Source organism: Cherax quadricarinatus, chromosome 57, assembly GCF_038502225.1.
Source record: "Cherax quadricarinatus isolate ZL_2023a chromosome 57, ASM3850222v1, whole genome shotgun sequence".
Classification (NCBI taxonomy): domain Eukaryota; kingdom Metazoa; phylum Arthropoda; class Malacostraca; order Decapoda; family Parastacidae; genus Cherax; species Cherax quadricarinatus.
This window is the reverse complement of record NC_091348.1, coordinates 17,452,274-17,474,807: the sequence shown is the minus strand read 5'-3', so window position 1 is coordinate 17,474,807 and position 22,534 is coordinate 17,452,274.

Here is a 22,534-nt window from a genome sequence, read left to right as displayed (position 1 = left end):
GGAATTACAGTGTTACCTACTTCCTCCCTGCCTCCTTCCTGCTTCTCTCTGTTTGATTCCTACTTCTCCCTGCCTCTCTTCACTTTCCCTTGCCTCCTTTCCTGCTTCTCCCTGCCCGTCTACATTCCTCCTATTGCCTCTCGCTGCATCTGCATATCTCTATGCCTCTGTCTGTCTCTATGTTTCTGTCTGTGTCTGACTGTCTCTCCCTACCTCTGCTCTTTCTCATCTCTGCTTCTCTTTATTTCATCCATTCATCTCTCTGGAATATAGAAATGAGGAAAGTACACACTATGAATCTAAGATCAAATGAACGAAAGATTCCTTCGTTATTATGCCTGCTGCCTCTGTATTTGACTGAAAAAGCCTACTGAGCTGGCGAAACGTTTCACTCACAATAAAGATACCTAACTGTTCTGCTGGAGAATGTATATAATCCAAACAGGCGAGTTTGGTCTAAAAAGCAAGGGTGTTTTCTGCCGAATGAGAAGGAAAATTTGTTTTTGACATAACTGCGAAATTCAGTCTGTGCACAACGCCAAAAATATCTATCATTGATTTCAAGCAATATTAAATCATTTTTAACCAACCTATGAGATATATAGCAGAATTAAGCTAAAATAAATTACGTTAGCTTAGGTTAGGTGAGGTTTGTCATTTAGGTTTGGTTGATTTTTTTTTTTTACATTACTGCCAATGAAAAAAAAATATTTCTTTCACTCTTTGAATAAAAAAAAGTTTCTGATGTAGTCTGATTTTTAGGGGAGATCAATAAGATTATGAAGGCACTTGTGCAATACGTGAGAATCTTTGTTTGGGAAATGTTTCGCCAGCCAGTAGCTTCTTCGGTCTGCACTGGACTCAAGAAGCCACTGGCTTGGCTAAACGTTCACGCAGTGTTTTATTCGTCATCTCCCGACTTGTTTCCTGACTTAAGAATCCTGACTAAAGTCTTGACTAAAGTAACTTTTAAAGCACCGGGAAGATCAGTGGTACAATATCACAATTTCTCCTCACCTTCTGAGTGACAACCTACTCACATTTTGGTAGTGTCCTCTGTATTTCTCCAACAATTCGGCTCGCATTGGTGTACATCATCTGAAGTCGCTCCTCTCAACACGCAAGCTCTAGCGAATCAAGATATATCGGCACGATTTTAGTTCCATGAAAACCGGGAAAAGTATTACATAAAGCACACTTTTTTTGCAGTATCCCTGGAGATGTTAAGTGAAGTGGAAAGTCAAATTTACTGTTGCATAATAAATATGGCCTTCCATTGTCTTACTGGTACAAGAGATCGATCTGTCGTTTTTCACAGTACTTCTTACCTAATTTTCGAACACCAGTTGTAACAATATGTTTTGTGAAGTAAAATATTAATTTTATCTGATCACCGTATCCATCCTATCACCGTCGCACATTAGCAATGAAACTGTATCCATTCACTCACTGAAGTACTAGCAGTGAAATTCTCTTTTACCATCCTTTTACTGCCACACACCAGCAGTGGAACTTTTCCTGACCATTTGTCCTTTTCCTGTATCACTGTCCGATGTACCCAAAAATGCAATAAATGAGCCGACTTTCGCACGCAACTAACATTTAACTTGGCGTCGTATTCTATTTTGTTGTCTCGTTGCCCCTCGCTTTATCTCCCCCGATCTCTGTTGCTCCTTTCCGTTATTCCCCTCTGCTATAAACAACCCAGCCGTCTGTCTTTCCTTAATTAACGGCTATTCCGCAAATAAAACTCGATACTTTGCATTTAAACTCCTGCTGTTTAGGTAAATATCTAGTTCATGGAAATATTTCGCCCCGATTCACGCCCTCATTCCCCCACTCCACCCGATGACCTTGTACATAAACGCGGTACAAACAACGATATAAACTTCTAGTGTTGTTCATGGATATTCACACTGCCTGAGTCCAGCCTCCCAGCACCGAGCATCTTTTCAATAGGGTTTCCCCACTCCCTATAATTTTGTTTCTGAATTCGTTCAACCCCACTTTCCTCCGCTGTTTGTATGAAGATCTGGGTGTGTGGGTCTTCACCCTTCACACCTCGTTCCAACATATGTCCTGCCGACCCTCCAGCTCTTCATCAAACTTGTATACTGAACAATCTTCGTCTAGTAACTGACGCTGGACGAAACCTCCAACTGGTGGAGTGAATCATTTATTCAGTCTTCAGCTTGGTTGACTGGGAACGCACTCTTCCTTTCTCCAGGAAAGACTTTGGAATGTGCAAAGATCTTTGTTCTGGTTAGAGCTTCTCCGATGTACAGAGATTTTCCGTTGTTTCTTGAGAATTTGTATATTTAAATTTGCCTAATATGGGCCAGTGATTCTTTTTTCATGTTAATTGTCGCAAAAAAAAAAAAAATAAAGTGTCAAATGACTTCATAGCGGATATTTAGAATACTAGCAGAAGCAACATTATGTTTTAGCTAATAATTTTCATTCGGTGACGCAGCAGGGAGGTCAAGGGATTGAAGGAGATGACCCCCCCCTCCCCGATGCAAGTATTTTTAATTTTTATTTCAATTAATGGCTATTTTCCCACTGCATTATATTGGCAGTGACCACGAGAGCACGATAGTTTAAGAAATTTTACATAAATACTGAAAATCATATGTTTTTAAGTCTATTTCCTTTATTTTTTCAGCATCTTATGACTTTTAACCCCCCTCCTCACACCCGACTAAAATCCTGGCTAAAGCTACCCCTCCCAGGACTGAAATAGTTCCTGTCACTAGCAAAAATCCATTCCACTGTTAATGGAAATTGTTTACCAGTGGAAGATTTACCAGTAAACTCCAATGCACTTTACAGTGTATCTTACAGTGTATCATACAGTGCATCTTACAGTGTATCTTACAGTGTATCATACAGTGCATCTTACAGTGTATCTTACAGTGCATCTTACAGTGCATTTTACAGTGTATCTTACAGTGCATCTTACAGTGCATTTTACAGTGCAACTTACAGTGCCTTTTACAGTGTATCTTACAGTGCATCTTACAGTGTATCTTTACAGTGCATCTTACAGTGCATCTTACAGTGCATCTTACAGTGTATCTTACAGTGTATCTTACCAAGAAGGAGCAGATAACTTGATAACTTGTCCCTTCCTCTGTCTCTTGGGTTTTTCTCAACATGTCCTTCGAGAATAAGGAAGGTAGAAGGGAGCCATGATACTGCCTTTTATCTTAGATCAAACATGTTCAGGCCTCACCCATCAATAATAATAATATAACAACAACAGCAACTGCACACTGGTAATCCTAGAGTGTAGCAGGTCAACTGCATCATGCAGGTACGTGTCAACTACCACAGGTACTTGTCAACTATTACAGGTAATTTTCCATCTTTAAACAAAAGCATTTAATACAGAATACTGATCCGGATTTTTCCCTGTTCCCCATCCATCATTCTTCACCCCAGTCAACCTCATTCCCCAGACAACCTCCATCCTCCATCATCCTCATTTCCTCCCAACTCTCCCTTGTATGGCTTCTTCTCTTACCACCTAGTATCACCTCATTACCCCCGCTCCATTTACTACCATCATGTTCCCCTCTCTAACTCGCTCTACTCCCTCTGCACCTACCTCTGGTCTTACCCCTCCCCCTCCATCCCTACTCTCCCCTTTACCCCTCATAAAAAGAGAGTCACATACTTTAATGAATCAGGTGACCAAGGTAACCTCCCCTCTCTTCCTCTCTATGTTCACTCCCTCTCTTCCCCTTCCTCATATTTCCCTCTCTTCCTTTCCCTCATGTCCCCCCTTAATTCATTTTCCCCCTATCCTGCCTCCCTTGTCACACCCTCCCCTACCCTCTTTCCCCTCCACGTTCCATTTTTCTCTCCCTTCCTGTCCCTCATCCTCCATCGCTTTTCTTATCTCACCTCGTTCCATCCCTTCTTGCTTCACCCCTTTCCCATCTCTCTTGTATTATGCATGATGAACCTCGAATGATTACTGTATGATCTGTGTCTGTCTTTGTACATCCTGCAGGAGGGAAAGTACCGGGAGGAGATGGAAGTGTATGGGGAGGCTGAAGAAAATTCAAAATGTTGAACTACGAGTTTCCGGAGGAAGACGAGGGTGGAAGGAGCAGCGGGAGGGAAGGTGAAAAAGGATAAAAGAGATAAGAGTAGACAGGCAGGAGAGGAGAGAAAAGGAGCAGAGAGTGGAGGGATAAGGAGTAGAAGGAGAGGGGCAGATGGAGGAGGAAAGAGTGAGAGAGAGAGAGACAGACGAGGAAAGGGAAGGGTCAAGAGGTCTAGGGACACGGAGAATGGTAGGGAAGGAGGAGAGGGGAGAAGAAGAGGGGATACTAAACAGAGACAGGGACGAGAACAGAGAGAGAAAGGGGAGAGGGTGAGAAGGGAGAGGAAGGGGATATTATCAGGGATTCAATGCTTGAAAAAAGCGATCCTTTGAGAGGAAATACTGGATAACATTATTTTCAGAATGTGAAAGTTGAACAGTGACTATCGGCAGCATGGTCAGTAAGAGAGCAAGAAAGTAAGTCAGTGAGAAAGCAAGCAGATACGCAAATAAGGAAGTAAGAAAATAAATAAATAAATCCCTAGATAAATCAAGTAAAAATAAATATAAATGTTGTATTGGGAAATGTGTGGTGGGGAGGGAAAAGTTGGACTGGAAGTGTTTTCAGAATGGGAATGTCTGATAGTATCTGTAGGAATACAGTCTTTGACGCAGGATCTATAGGAATTCGATAACTGATGGACGATCTCCAGGGCTACAATCCTTTGAGGATCCCCAGGGATACAATCCTTGATGAAGATCTTTATGCCTGCAATCTTTTGACCTCCAGGAATATCCTTGGAGGATCTCCTGTGATACAACCCTTCATGAAGGATCTCCTGGGATGCAATCCTTGGAGGATCTCCAACTGGGATAACAACCCTTGGAGGATCTGGGATACAATCATTGGAGGATCTGGGATACAATCGTTGGAGGATCTCATGGGATACAATCCTTGGAGGATCTCTTGAAATATAATCCTTAGAGGATCTCCTGGAATACAATCCTTGGAGGATCTGGGATACATTCCTTGGAGGATCTCTTGGGATACATTCCTTGGAGGATCTCTGGGATACATTCTTTGGAGGATCTCTTGGGATACATTCCTTGGAATGTATCCCAAGGAAAGAACACTTGATGGAGGATCTTTTTGAAATACAATCCCTGATGGAAGATCTCCTGGGATACAGTCCTTGGAGGACCTCCAGGATACAACCATTTATAGGGAAAATTTAGTAAGGAAAATCTACACAGAAAATCAGTTGTGAATAATTATTACATTTGTAGACGAAATTTTTGGATGGAAAGAAACGCCTGATATGAGAATTATTTGTAGGGAAATTTCTCCGGGGAAATGATTGATGTAGAGGATAGAACAGAATTTTAAAATCCAAGGGCAAAATTGCCTTCCATGCATCATTGAAACGAAGATATCTTGGGGAAGAAAATTCATGGAGTGAAAGTTTTGAAAAGGAGAGCAATGAAAGTTATTTGAAAAGAATAACGATAAATGAGTGATGGAAAGATTGCAAGTCATTACTTGAAGAGAAGTGACAGAAGTTGCAGAACAAGCTTATAGACTCGTGGCTTTATAAAGCTCTGTAAAGCGATATGTTGTCCTTATAAATAAAGCTGGACCAACAACTTGTGTCTTTCGTCATTTTTTTCATTAGTACAACATTGCATCTGGTCACTACTTGCTGCTTCTACTTCTGCTTCTCCAGGGCATGTGTAGCTTGCTCAGAGATTTCTTCTCCTCCTGATAATTACACAAGTTTGGATGTTCTTGGAGTGACTAGTTGCGATGTCTTGTGTCACTGCATTTCCTTGTGACTTTACATATCGCACTTTCCACAGGTAGCAAACTAGTGTTACGGGTGTACAGAGCAAACACACATTCAGAAGACATTTCCTGTTGATTTTTGCTGTTTTTTTGTCATCATGACAGATACAGATGGCGAACACCTGCACAAGTCACACGAACACTGGCCAATTGAACGACAGGAAAATTATCGAACTTCCTTGATAGTTTGACATTAAACTCAGAAGGCCATCTGCACTCGACGTGCGCTCACCATTAGTGATGATTGGCTATCGTCAGGTCTCGCCTGCATTCTCATTGGCCGGTAAGATATCTCCCAATTAAAGCTTATTGGTTTGTTCTGCGTCTCGCGCTAAGAGCTTATTGGCGGACAATGTGTCTTGCACTTACAGCCAGTTGGGTAGAAGGGCGTCTCTTGCTTGGCCCTGATTGGTCAACAAAACGTCTCGAGTTTAGGCTCGCTGATTGGTATTTAGGAGGAGAGCAGACACCTGCATCTTACTTAACGCTGATTGGTTGACAGCCGCTCGTCACCTCTTCCACTTAGTGATGTTTGACTAGAAAAGTGTTAGGAATTTATGTTCCAATTTTGGCATTATTATTATTATCATAATTATAATTAATATTACTGGAATTATTAGGTGTTACATTTTTAGGGAAATGCAAATTAATCAAGTCTGACCCGAGGAAGGCGAGAGTTCTATGGATTATGCTCCAAAATTACGCTTTTTATTTAAATGTGAGCCTATGTCTATTTTTAATCATCAGGTACACGGATATGTTTTAACTAACACTTTAATCCTTCCAGTATGAAGTGGAATGTTTTCTTACACAGGATCGGAGTGTTTTCTTAAATCAAGACATGACATTCCAACAGGTGCTGAGGTTTTCTTGAATATGCATAGACATTCCAGCAGGTGCTGAAGTTTTCTAACAATTTTTACCTGGATGAGGCTTACACAGAGGTACCTATTTTTTACTGTTAGTTGGACAGTTGCAGCAAATATTTGCAGTTGTAGGGGCAGCAGAGGTGGGCAGAGGGCGCAGCGGCAGTAAAACTGAGCAGAGGTTGGCAAGGGGATGCAGTGGCAACAGTGGGGCAAGGAAATATGCTCGCATGTTTTTCAACTTTATTCCTTGGTTTTTCTTCAACTTTATCCCTTGGTTTTTCTTCAACTTTATCCCTTGGTTTTTCCTCAACTTTATCCCTTGGTTTTTCTTCAACTTTATCCCTTGGTTTTTCTTCAACTTTATCCCTTGGTTTTTCCTCAACTTTATCCCTTGGTTTTTCTTCAGCTTTATCACTTAGTTTTTCTTCAACTTTATCCCTTGGTTTTTCTTTAACTTTATCACTTAGTTTTTCTTCAACTTTATCCCTTGGTTTCCGTAAAGAAATGCTAAAGACAAGTCCTACAGCGAGCCTGTTTAAATAGAAAAAGTGCGACTCTAGAGTAGTATACAAAATTGATAAAACCATATATAGAGAGCGATATGTCGTCCATTATGGGCGATACTCGGGCTCGATCTCCTTCAGGTGTCTTATACTCCAGGTTCATCTGCTACTAGCCAGTCACGATGAAACTACATTTTTTGCGTTCTAGAAGTTCACCGGGCCTCTTCCATCCGCATGCTTGGACCTGATTGGTTTTCACCTGACTTCGTCTTTAAAGGTGATTGGATCTCACCATAGCTTGAAGTTAAAGGTAATTGTATCTATTGTGTTTAGCTTTATAATCTACTGTACCTGTATTATGATGATGGTGATGTTGATAGTTATAGAGTTGGTAGTGACAGAAAAGACAGTGGAAAGATAATGTCAAAATAAGATTTTATGTATATATATTTACCTAACCTTATTATAACAAGAGCAATTTACTTTAGCCTAATCCAACTAAATATAGTTTAGACAATAATTAAGTAATAAACAAACACAATGAAATATATTTTTTCTTTAGGTTCAGAATGATTTCTCGAAATTATTGCATAACCAAATTTTCGCTTGCCTTATTCGGCAAGAAGAGCGTTGATATTTAAGCCAAAACTGCAAGTTTTACGTATTCGGCAAGACACACACACACACACACACACACACACACACACACACACACACACACACAATACTAACCTAACATACAGAATTACATAGGTTTCTCACTCTGAGGCAATCAGGATAAAACAAAAATGGGTTGCCAGAGAGCAACAAGAAAAACCAAGGGACAGGAGGAGGAAACTGCAAGGGAAGATTGGGCAGCAGAGCTCACAAAAAGGGAATATGAATGGGAAAAGAAACTAGAAGAACTTAGCATGAGAATGGAAGAGAGGATAGACATGGAAAGCAGGAAGTGGGAGGTGCAAGTCAAAGCAGCAGAGGCCAGGATACAGAGTTTAGAAGAGGAACTGAAAAATCTGAAACAGCCTAAAGAACTAAAGAACATTTTGGGATTGACAACAGAGACTGCTACCTCAGTCACAAATAAGGGGACTGTAGGGAAAGAAGGAGCAAAACTGCATGTAGAAGCTCAATCAGTGGAGACTGTAGTAAATGAAAGAGCTAAGCTATATGTGGAGGCCCTAACAGACCACAGCAGAGCCCAGGGAAAGCCGAGAAGGGAAAATGACAGGCCACTGAGCCCAAGTACATTAGCTAGTGAAACTGAAGAAAGGAAAGCTGCAATGGAGGAAATCAAATTGAATGAGGGGATACACAGGGATATGCAGTGGGAGCATGAAAGGGTGAGGTCAGTCTTTGTGTATGGGCTCCAGGAAGTTGAAGGGGAAACATGTGAAGCAAGAAAACAAGGGGAAAGAAGAGCAATTGAAAGCATCATGAAAGCAATAGGAGAAGACGACATGACCCAGCTGGAAAATTTTCGGAGAATAGGGGGGTTTGTAAAAAAAAGAACCCGGCCAGTGAAAGTGACCTTCAAGGCAGAATCGACTCGGAACAGGATCCTGCAGGTGAAAGCACGATTAAGGGACATGCCAGCATACAAGAAGGTGTATCTCGACGGCGACAGAACACAAGCAGAAAGGAAGAAACAGAGAGAGATGGTACAAAGGCGAAAGGAGGAAAGAGAGGGGATGGAGAAGACAGACAGGAGATCACAGACACAGGAAGATCAAATACAGCCTCCCTCACAACTTCCTATAGAAGCCTCTCAACCAGGTCAACCCCAGTGCAACCAAACACTGTAAACCAAAACACCCATGCCACATCCAATGCCCCCACCCACTGCATTACAAACTCCACCCCCACAGCAACCACCCATAGTTCCTTATCAGGTCTCCCACTTCCCCAACCCCAATACACCTCCCAGACCAAAATCTCAGAAAAGAAGTTGAAGGTGTGGTATACAAATGCAGATGGAATAACAAATAAGTATGAGGAGTGGCACGAAAGAATCAAGGAGACATCCCCAGACATAATAGCACTCACAGAAACAAAACTCACCAGAATAATAACAGATTCAAGCTTTCCATCCGGATATCAAATCCTCAGGAAAGACAGAGGGAGGAGAGGGGGACGAGGAGTTGCACTGTTCATTAAAAACCAATGGGGGTTTGAGAAAATGGAAGGAATGGATGGCACGGGCGAAAGGGACTACTTAGTAGGAACAATCCAGTCTGAGGGACATAAGGTGATAATTGCAGTAATGTACAACCCACCACAGAACTGCAGGAGGCCAAGAGAATAGGATGAGAGCAACAGAGCAATGGTCGACACACTAGCCGAGGTGGCCAGGAGAGCATACATGGGGGGAGCAAAGTTACTAGTAATGGGTGATTTCAATCACAAGGAGATTGACTGGGAAAACCTGGAGCCCCATGGGGGTCCCGAAACATGGAGAGCCAAGATGATGGATGTGGTACTGGAAAACCTCATGCATCAATATGTTAGAGACACTACCAGAGAGAGAGGAAAGGATGAACCAGCAAGACTGGACCTTGTATTCACCTTGAGTAGTTCTGACATCGAGGATATCATGTATGAAAGGCCCCTGGGAGCTAGTGATCATGTGGTTCTGTGCTTCGACTACATAGTTGAGCTCCAAGTGGAGAGAGCAGCAGGAATAGGGTGGGAAAAACCAAAATACAAAAGGGGGAACTACTCAGGCTTGAGGAACTTCTTTCAAGACATTCAGTGGGAGAGAGAACTGACAGGAAAACCAGTACAAGAAATGATGGACTATGTGGCAACAAAATGCAAGGAGGCAGAGGAGAGGTTTGTTCCCAAGGGAAACAGAAATAATGGGAAGAACAGAATGAGTCCTTGGTTAACCCAAAGGTGTAGGGAGGCAAAAACTAGGTGTACTAGAGAATGGAAAAGGTACAGAAGACAGAGAACTCAGGAAAATAAAGAGATTAGCCGAAGAGCCAGAAACGAATATGCACAGATAAGAAGGGAAGCTCAGCGGCAATACGAAAATGACATAGCATCGAAAGTCAAGACTGACCCGAAGCTGTTGTACAGCCACATCAGGAGGAAAACAACAGTCAAGGACCAGGTAATCAGACTGAGGAAGGGTGATGGGGAATTCACAAGAAACGACCGGGAGGTATGTCAGGAGCTTAACACAAGATTTAAAGAAGTATTTACAGTGGAAACCAATAGGACTCCAGGAAATCAGAGCAGGGGGGTGCACCAGCAAGTGCTGGATGAGGTACATATAACCGAGGAGGAGGTGAAGAAGCTGCTATGCGAACTTGACACCTCAAAGGCGGTGGGACCAGACAACATCTCTCCGTGGGTCCGTAAAGAGGGAGCAGAGACATTGTGTGCACCATTAACGAAGATCTTCAACACATCATTTGAAACTGGGCAACTCCCTGAGGTATGGAAGATGGCAAATGTAGTCCCAATTTTTAAAAAGGGAGACAGACATGAGGCACTAAACTACAGACCTGTATCACTAACGCAGTGGTTCCCAAACTTTTTCAGCTTGTTACCCAATTTAAGATGCCACATAAAGCATGTTACCCCTTTCACAAAATGTTGTTATTATTGATATATATGGCTAAACGTAAACGTATACAGCCTCGCATACTCTGCTAATCCTAGCAAAACCATTGAAAACGTAAGAACCACACATACATTATATATAAAATTAATAATAGCTACAAATTCACAGTAACAGTGGGTAAATACTAACTATATACTGCACAGGGCAGTACACATACATACCAGCTTATGTCTACCTCGGCTGATGCTCACAGATAAACTGACAGTGTGAAATATAGGCAGCCTCAGGAAGTGAGTGACGCGTACTGGACAGGTCGATCTGGGTTACTGAGTGACTTTTGTCCTGAAGCATACTTGTCAAAATACTTTTGGGTTTCCACACACTTAGCTATATATTTCTTCTTTTCTAATACTGTACATTAGTTTTTGATGTTTATTGTTATTTGGTTTAACTTTATTACTTACTTATAATAGGTTTACTTTACAACTTTATATACTAAGACAAAGTTAACAATAATCCTCATACCGGGTACCGCATTGTTTTCTTGATTTTCAGAATTCATAACTTTTTTTCTGTCACCCCTCCATTACCCCTTTTATGACAAGGTGACAGAAGTAAGACAAGAGAGAGAGGGGTGGATCTACTGCATTTTTTTGGACTGCAAGAAGGCCTTCGACACAGTTCCTCACAAGAGGTTACTGCAAAAGCTAGAGGATCAGGCACACATAACAGGAAAGGCACTGCAATGGATAAGAGAATACCTTACAGGGAGGCAACAACGAGTCATGGTACGTGATGAGGTGTCAAAGTGGGCGCCTGTGACAAGCGGGGTTTTACAGGGTTCAGTCCTAGGACCTGTGCTGTTCTTGGTATATGTGAATGACATAACGGAAGGGATAGACTCAGAAGTGTCCTTGTTTGCGGACGATATGAAGTTAATGAGAAGAATCAAATCGGATGAGGATGAGGCAGGACTACAAAGAGACCTGGACAGGCTACAAGCCTGGTCCAGCAACTGGCTCCTTGAGTTTAACCCCGCCAAATGCAAAGTCATGAAGATTGGGGAAGGGCAAAGAAGACCGCAGACACAATATAGTTTATATGGCCAAAGTTTGCAAACCTCACTCAAGGAAAAAGATCTGGGGGTGAGTATAACACCGAGCATTTCTCCTGAGGCGCACTTCAATCAGATAACTGCTGCAGCATGCGGGCGCCTGGCAAACCTACGGATAGCGTTCCGATACCTCAGTAAGGAGTCGTTTAAGACTCTGTATACCATTTACGTCAGGCCCATACTGGAGTATGCAGCACCAGTTTGGAATCCACACCTAGTCAAGCACGTCAAGAAATTAAAGAAAGTGCAAAGGTTTGCAACAAGACTAGTCCCAGAGCTACGGGGATTGTCCTACGAAGAAAGGTTGAGGGAAATCGGCCTGATGACACTGGAGGCCAGGAGGGTCAGGGGAGACATGATAACGACATATAAAATACTGCGCGGAATAGACGAGGTGGACAAAGACGGGATGTTCCAGAGATGGGACACAGACACAAGAGGTCACAATTGGAAGTTGAAGACTCAGATGAATCAAAGGGATGTTAGGAAGTATTTCTTCAGTCATAGAGTAGTCAAGCCGTGGAATAGCCTAGAAAGTGAAGTAGTGGAGGCGGGAACCATACATAGTTTTAAGGCGAGGTATGATAAAGCTCATGGAGCAGGGAGAGACAGGACCTAGTAGCAATCAGTGAAGAGGCGGGGCCAGGAGCTATGACTCGACCCCTGCAACCACAAATAGGTGAGTACACACACACACACACACACACACACACACACACACATATATATATATATATATATATATATATATATATATATATATATATATATATATATATATATATATATTCATTTTATTTTATTAACACATCGGCCGTCTCCCACCAAGGTAAGATGGCCCGAAAAAGAAAAACTTCCATCATCATTCACTCCATCACTGTCTTGCCAGAGGCGCGCCTACACTGCAGTTATAAAACTGCAACATTAACACCTTTCCTTCAGAGTGCAGACACTGTACTTCCCACTTCCAGGACTCAAGTCCGGCCTGCCAGTTTCCCCTGAATCCCTTCATAAATGTTACCTTGCTCACACTCCAACAGCATGTCAAGCCCTAAAAACTATTTGTCCCCATTTGAACCTAGCTAACACGCTGACGCATATATAAAGTGGGAGAACATCACTCCATCTGAGATCATACATACCCAGGATGACTCGAGTATGGAACACATTCGTACAGAATAATGATGTCAACGAGATAAAGTCAGTTGATCAAATGAAAATGCTTGCCCACAGATGGCTCCAACTTCATCCTGTTCCCTACTTGTATGTCTCATAACAATAAAAATGCTTTCAAATGAGCTGATGTAGGTAACAGCTCTTAGCTTGCCAATAAAGTTAGGAATCCTTAACCTGTAAATAGCTGTCAATAAAGCTAGGGATCCTTAACCTTGTCAAACCCTGTGTAAAAAAAGAGAGAGAGAGAGAGAGAGAGAGAGAGAGAGAGAGAGAGAGAGAGAGAGAGAGAGAGAGAGAGAGAGAGACAGACAGACAGACAGACAGACATAGACAGAGGGAAGGGGAGACTGACAGACAGACACAGACAAAGAGACAGACAGACAGACATAGACACAGACACAGCCTCAGCAACGCACACACACACACACGAACACACACACAAACACACACACACACACACACACACACACACACACACACACACACACACACACACACACACACACACACACACACACACACAACACAGGTTGTTGCACCAATATAGAAACACCGTCTTCGTTCCACCAAACACGACCACAGAGACAAAAATCCTCTCGCTACAGGTTTATATTTTTCAGAGAGAGAGAGAGAGAGAGAGAGAGAGAGAGAGAGAGAGAGAGCGATGTATCCTTCATGTTATGAAAAGTTAGCACACTGGACTGTGAATTCTACCTTGGAACTTGTGACTTATGGGTCCAGGAAATACTACATTTACAAGTTATTAGTTGCAGTGGATGAAATGCTTTCTGCATTTTTTTAACATAGTTTTCTCAGTTTCCGTGTCTAAATTGATTTACTATTTTTTTGTAATGGTGATCCGAGATTTTTTTTAGTGGTAAACTAATGCAGAATTCCTGTAATGGTAAACGTAATATGTTTTCTTTGGTAAATTAATATTGAAATTTGCATTGGCAAACTGATGTTGAGTTTTTGTGTTAATAAACTAATACAGATTTTTGCGTTAGTAAGTTAATGCTGAAATTTTGGGTTGGTGAATTAATGTGGAATGTAGAATTTATATAATTATATATACATTTAATATAAAAAATTTCATAATCCTCCTATATAAATCAGAAACAGAAACACATTTTTTACGTATTCTGACGAAAACGTCTGTTGTTGTGAATACACTGGAAAGAGCGAAGAAAATCATTATCTCAGTACAAAGTCACTTTAATCCTAATACTTGGTGGCAAAGATCTCACTTCACTCGCTGACTGTCCGGGTTCGATTCCCGGCAAGGGTGGAAATATTGTGTGTGTTTCCTTACACCGGTTATCCATGTTCACCCATCAGTAAAATTGGATACCTGGGTGTTAGTCGACTGGTGTGGGTCGCATCTCGGAATAAAATTAACCTAATTTGCCCGAAATGCTCTGTATAACAAGGGGCTTTCTATATAGTAGTATGTCATTGATGTTAAGTACGCCTATATACCTTGTACATGTACTTGTAGAAATAAAGATATTATATTATTATTATTATTATTATTATTATTATTATTATAGAGTATCCTTGACTAGAGATGCACAGGTAACACTCAGCCTTGATTAATGATCCCCATGAAGCTGACAGGTATGAGACCTAATAAAACAACCAGGGTTATATGCAGTCAGAGGGAATACGTACTCAAAGGTGTGCATTTTCAGTGTTTATTCACTGAGGACTTAATCCTTATTTTAGGGATTAAAGTATTCTTGAATGGTTGTAAACAAGTGAAATATAGCAATACGCTAATTTCTTTAATCATAATAAATCTACCATATACAAAGTATCTACACCGAGAGCCGTCTATATCTACAATTAAATGTAAAAACTCAGCTAAAACGATATGACGTTCCGGACTCACTCAAATTAATTCCATGTTGTGGTAAAGCGAAAGGGAATAAGATAGGGAATTGAGGGATAAGGTTGAATGGAAATTACATGACGAATAATGAAGGTGATTAAGGAGAATCAAAGGGGGAGAGGAAAGAGGAAGAATAATTGACATATAGAGCACGAAGAGAGGGGGACGCTGGACAAAGGAAAGGAGAGACGAATAGCTAGATTTTCATGGCCTGTTTAGAAGGCAACTGACCTCGACTCTCTTGTTTAGGAGGATCGCTCACAATTCGTTGAATTCTATATGCATACGGGTATTTTAGTGTTTGAACATGTCTGTGTTTGGTTAACGCTGTTTTGTATAAATGTGTGTGTTTGTATATTAATACTTGTGTGTATTTTAATTTCTGTACATTTGTTTACATGTATGAATATAAAGTATTTACATGCCCTTGTGTGTACACACTTAAATACAGACAGGTTACAGTACATGTGTAAATTTATGCAGACAAGAAAGGAGTTATTTTCATAAAGAGTCAGTATTAACTGGATAATTATTTTATTTCCAGAACTGTGAGGTATAACACATTACACTGATTTACACAAATGTAACATTTTAGGAATATATCTTCTCCTAGTTTTTGGAACACATAACCGTGTATTACAGCCTTACTAAGCTTATATACATGAGAAAGAGAGAGAGAGAGAGAGAGAGAGAGAGAGAGAGAGAGAGAGAGAGAGAGAGAGAGAGAGAGAGAGAGAGAGAGAGAGAGAGAGACAGACAGACAGACAGACAGACAAGCAGACACACAGAGAGAGACAGAGAGAGAGACAGACAGAGAGAGAGACAGAGAGAGAGAGACAGAGAGAGAGAGAGACAGAGAGACAGAGAGAGAGACGGACAGACAGAGACAGAGAGACAGAGAGAGAGAGAGAGGGAGAGAGAGAAAGGGAGAGAGAGAGGATAGCTCATATCACATGTGGTTCAGTTCGCCTCTTAAAATTCTTGCAATCCTTGCAAATCAGTGCAAATCATAACACTAACAGGTGCATAAACTAAAGGAAAATTATTCATTTCCCCCTCTGGTACAGTTTGTAATCTTTTCTATCATTACTACATCTCGTAAACCTCAGGAGTTAATCACAGTTTTCTGTTTGCAAAAGTGATCCGATAATAACACGAAACTGTGACTATCAAGCTATAGTCTACGTCAGTGGTAATTAACTTGAGGATAATTACCCCGGGGAGGGGGGAAGTAATTTTGACTTTGTCACAGAACAAATAGCTGGCGGTCCTGTTTATTATTATTAATTATTATTATAATCATTATTATTTTTATTTATCCCATATTTTATTTTTTCCTATCCTTCCCTACTCTTCTTTCCCACATTCTAATCATACTGTGGTTGACAATCCTTGAATCCTCAAGAGGCACCAATACCATAAGTGTCAATGATTTACCTTCTAGTTCTACTTTAACCACAACCATCACTTCCAAGGCCTTTTTTTTTGGTGCCAAAGGTGTGCTGGAAGACTGGATTCGATCCCGCGGCTCCGTAGGTAAGTGAGTTAGTGTCGTCCATTACCTCGACTCCGGTGTGCCTTTATTGAGCCTCTTTATTGTTGTGTTAGTGTGACCTGTCCAATTTGTGGAGTCGGCATAAACACCTTCCTTGGTGACGCACCGAAATGGCTTAGTGTTTTCATGCGTATGTATGTGTATGTGTGTATTTATACTTGTATAAGTGTATCAGCGTGCCTATCGGAATATGGCTGTGTGCGGGCACACGTGTACTTACCTATATGTACTCAATTATATTAAGGTGCAGGGCTCGAGTCTCAGCACCCATATATAGTTAAGTACATATAAGGGTGCAGGAATTAAGTCTTAGCTCCTGGCCTCGCCATTATCACTACAGCCTCCGCCATTTCTTCGTCCAGGTCATTCTACTTGATGAAAACCCTGAGTATCAGGAAGTCCTTCGTGAAGCTTTTACGACTGATCTGTGTCTTTAACTTCCAAATACGCCCCTCTACGTGTGTGTGTGCGCGCGCGCACGAACACTCACTGCGGCCTCTCACACTGGCCGCAACGGAGTTCACACACTCGTCTTTTCGTAAGCCGTATCACACCTATTCTTAAAGTTATGTATGGAATCTGCATCAACCATTTCGTCGTCTTCACAGGTTCTTCTGTCCACTAACGTCATCATATTTGGTTACTTTAGTCTCTCCTTGAAGCTCATGCCGCTTAGCTCTGCAAACCTCTGAAGTTATCGCGTTTTAACATTCTTGATCAGGAATGGGTGCCATTCTGTATACTCCAAGACAGGCTTGGCACACAGTATGTTGTATATAGTATCGTGAATGTTTCTGTGTTGATTCCTGAAAGTTAGATTCCTCAGACGCGCATTTGCTGCTGCTGCTGTGTTTGTGTGATATCTCTGTGTATTTATTACATATGTTTGTAACTGATTATATGCATACATGTGCACTCGTGTTTGAGTGTATTTACAATCACTGATGTGCTTCTCTATGTATACTAAAAATAATTCTCTCAACAACAGAGTTACTTGGAGAAAACAGACTAAACACACAAAATATTTTATACATCGTTGGATAACTCACCTTATTGTATACATAATAACGTCACAACATACAAGGCGAAAATTATGAATTTATGCAAGTATGTATGAATATATGTATACATACATGTATCTGTATATCGCAAAGTTAAGTTTAAAAAAAAAGTCACACAAGTTTCTCCAGTTTGGCAGACAGACAAGATATCGGTCTGAAAGAAGTTAATAAAATTATGTCGCCTCCAAGGTCTGGGTCAGCAACCATCCTCATACTACACGTGATACGTGTGCAAATTTCAACGTTGTCTTGGCTTGCCCAAACACTGCGTTGCCAGATGTGTTGCATCCATTAATTATGTTTCACATATCTGTGAATTAATGTTTTAAGTTTATATATAAGCAAACCTAACATAACATAACCTTGCCTATCGTAATTTAAAATATTTTTCTTTTTTATTATTTCCAATGTAATTCAGAAATAGCGTAAAAAACGAACGGTGTAACTGTGCACTTAATGGTCTTAGAGTTGAAAGTGTAAATATAGTAATTTTTTAATGTATGTTTAGTTATACACACACATAATGGAACGTTCCTCTCTGTATTACCTTCCTCACGTGGCTCCCTCTTAAACTCTGTCTTCCCTGAATCCCACTCTCATGCCTTTTTCTATTCCATTTCATTAACTCTTTTTTCTGTTTCATATCTTTTTTCTCGTATTTTCTTCCTCAGATGTAAAACGTGCTAACCTCTAATTTCTTCCTTTTATTCACCAGTCTAGGGACTTGTTACGACAATAAGTGTAAAATGCACCTATCTTTACCTAACAAAGACATCTTTTATAAAATATATTTATATTCTGCATGGAATAGAAGTTTCAGTATAGGCATAAGTGAAGTAATGACTGATTGCAAGTTTATCAACCCATATGTCAATGTAAGTTAATCAACCCACCAATGATAATCTGTGTCCAACACCGGACTAATCATATAAAATACATATCACACAAAAGTCTTAAGATCTACACAAGTATCAAGGTGTACAACTCACTGGCACACTGCCCAAAGTCCACATAGTGAACATGTGTGCAGTTACCATCTAGTCAACGACTACACAAGATGCACTGAGTTGACACTAACAAGGCAGAAACAAGTCTATTCCATCCTGGCATGGGCTAAATCCACAAAGCTAGGCAAGTACTATGTCCACTCACTACTACTATGCAACAGCAAAGTCAAAGCTCACACAAGGCTATGTATATAATAAGTGTTTGTGTAAGCGTGGTGTCTTACTGATCCTGATAACAATGGAGGGAGCTCCTTGTTCCCAGATGCTATATCAACAATATAATTTTCAAGACAGAATCCATACTGGGAATTACTGCCAAACTCTAAGTGTATATACAGATCATCAAAGCTCTCAGAAAACAGAATCTACCCAATGAGCATAAGTTGCAGACCGAAGGAGAGAGAGAGAGAGAGAGAGAGAGAGAGAGAGAGAGAGAGAGAGAGAGAGAGAGAGAGAGAGAGAGAGAGAGAGAGAGAGAGAGAGAGAGAGAGAGAGAGAGAGAAAGAGAGAGATGCTTCTAAACCTCCCCGGTCAGTGGCAAAATACCAACTGAGTTCCGAGTATTGGGATGGAAAATTGCACCTGGCAATTTGCCCAATCATAGCCACGCCTACTATTTATGTAGATAGATATTGGTAGGTAACACAGCGCCTTTCTCTTGATTCAAACATATCAAACGTTATAAAAAGTGGTAAATAATACACGAAATAATATAGGTTATTACAACAATGGGTGTGATCATTATTTCCTGCTGTCAGGCAATGAAACGTCACTTGCTACTACAATACAAAACTTGACATAGATTAATTAAACGTTAAACAGTAAATAAATAAAAACTAAATATTGTAAAACCTTATATTACAAACAACTCCTCTTCCTTTCCCTCGACTTTTTACCCTTTCTTCATGCCCTTTCGGTTAATTTTTTTTATCTATACTAGATATTCCGAACATTTCTCTTCGTCGACCTATTCATCTTTCTTATTCTTCTATTCATTTTCTCTCTACATCTATCTTCCTTCCCTAATCTCATTTGCTTATATTTTCACTTTGCTTACCCTCAATCAGTGCTAAAGCACTATCTGTTCTGTTATTTTTAATAAGGTAGAAGCATAAGTCTGGTATATCAGCAAATTCCTTATCGATGACACCAAGCACCGATAAGCCTGCTACTGTTTAAATACTGATACTCAGCACTGAGATGCCAGAACAGTATTTGCCTAATTACTGAAACCCAACAAAAGCACACTGTAGTTTGCTTAAATGCTGAATGTCAGTTTTTGTTTAATTACCCGTACTCAGCATTGATAAGCCATTATGTGCCTCGTCACTAACACCCAGTTTATTCACATACTCAGCACTGGTAGGACTCTTACCCAGCACCAATACACCAAAGGTTTACTAATCACCTAGTGGGTCATCACATCCCTATGACGCTCATCAGGAAAAGTTTTTTTTTACTTGACCAAGGCCACCACTCCTCCCTCTCACTTCTATCCCTCTCCCCATCACCTTCCCTCCCTCTCTGCTCCGACCCACAGCACTCACCAAGTTACACGTATTTACATTCCGTCCTCAGAGCGCTGTGAATGCATCGGGGAAGGCCGCAAACACAGATCTCCGAGTTAAAATAATTTCTGGCCAGTCGAGTAATTTCATTATAACAACAATATGAACCTTGGCTAATGGCCCTAATTTGCGGAATACACTCTAAATATATATATAATGCAAACGTGGGAGAGCATCCTTGAGAGAGGCAGCCGGATGCTGTGCTCGGCTCTGTATGTTTTGCTGAGTCTGACTCAGCACGTGGTGTATCCGAATGGCAAGATTGTCGACAAATATGGTAAAGGGACACAACTGCCAGAGTACACATTTTTTGTAAGACAACGTTTCTCCTTATCAAAATAATGACTGGACAACGTCCTTATATGGGAGAAGTGTTGTCTTTAAATAAAAATTTAACTCTGCAAATAATTTCCTCTTACCTTGTCAGTATACTGAGTTTAGCCGAGTACGTGGCACTGAGCTAAGACATTTCACGAAGTTACTACTAAAAGACTGGAAATACGAACCCAATATTAAAAACTATTACGAAATCCTCAACTAAAAACGAAAATAGTTTAGAAAATTACCCGAATAAAAAAAGAGAATGCACTCTAAAACTTTTTTCTATTTAATCAGGTTGCCTACATGTGTTGCTGGTTGGTGCTGCAACAGCGAGAGAGGAAATACAACGTAAAGAATGTGAGGAGGAGAGTAAACACACATTCCCGCACAGTGTCTAACAAGGTAGCAGAAACCAGGTGTGAAAAATGAATACCACAAACACATACGAACAATATAAGCTGGTCTTAGGTTAGCAGCATTTTACAAAAGTAATGCAGGATTTAATGAAATTAAGCAATGTTAATTTGTAAAAAGGGAGATACCTGGATTTCATATTGCCAATGACAGAGGTGATAATGCATATGGAGTGTCACTTTGTCAATGGTCCAAGTCGGACCGAAACGTCGTCGTAAGCTTCTCTCTTTTATGTGCGGGTTATTTGTGTATTGTGTATGAGTGTCACTTATTGGGCTGATATGTACGTCCTTACAGCAGTATGTTCACTCACAGGATAAGCGGCGAACCTCGGGGTAAAAACACAGTTCTCTGAACATTGTGACGATCCGTGGAGTGATGTTACACTTTCTTAGCTGTGTAGCGAGTTTATTTCAGAATGTGAAATGCCTGGAGCGAGATTCGCAAAATTTTCTTCTCACGCACTGAGTTTAGAAAATCAGTGACACCAACGTTTCGAATACCAACATTACTGATACCAGCATTACTGATACCAGCATTACTGACACCAGCATTACTGACACCAACATTACTGACACCGACATTACTGACACCGACATTACTGACACCGACATTACTGACACCGACATTACTGACACCGACATTACTGACACCGACATTACTGACACCAACATTACTGACACCGACATTACTGACACCGACATTACTGACACCGACATTACTGACACCAACATTACTGACACCGACATTACTGACACCAACATTACTGACACCATTACTGACACCGACATTACTGACACCGACATTACTGACACCGACATTACTGACACCAACATTACTGACACCGACATTACTGACACTGACATTACTGACACCGACATTACTGACACCGACATTACTGACACCGACATTACTGACACCGACATTACTGACACCGACATTACTGACACCGACATTACTGACACCGACATTACTGACACCGACATTACTGACACCGACATTACTGACAGCGATATTACTGACATCAACGTAACTGACATCAACATTACTGACACCAACACTGGATATAGTGTTACTAGGGAGAAAACAAAAGTGATTTTTTAGTATTCATTGATATGAATTAACACAAACATTTTATTTCCGATTACTCACTCACTATTTTCAGAGTTTTGGCTGAGAGTGAGAGAGAGAGAGAGAGAGAGAGAGAGAGAGAGAGAGAGAGAGAGAGAGAGAGAGAGAGAGAGAGAGACAGACAGACAGAGAGAGACAGACAGAGAGACAGACAGATAGAGACAGAGGGAGAGAGAACAAGCGTGCATACACGCTGAGAGAGATGAAACATGAACTGGGCAGCGGGGGGCGCTGACCCCCGAAACATCCTCCATGTATATTTCAGGTATAACAATTAAGAGACTCCGTATAGTAAACATAAGAAACATGTAGCACAAGCTTTTATTAAGACAATGTTTTGCTCCGTGTACAGCTTTTCCAAGTTGATAAAGGTCGGCTGAGACTAACGATTGTTTATAGCAAATCAGAAATGGAAGAAAATCTTATAAGAGCCAAAAGTGTACATAACATTGAACATTA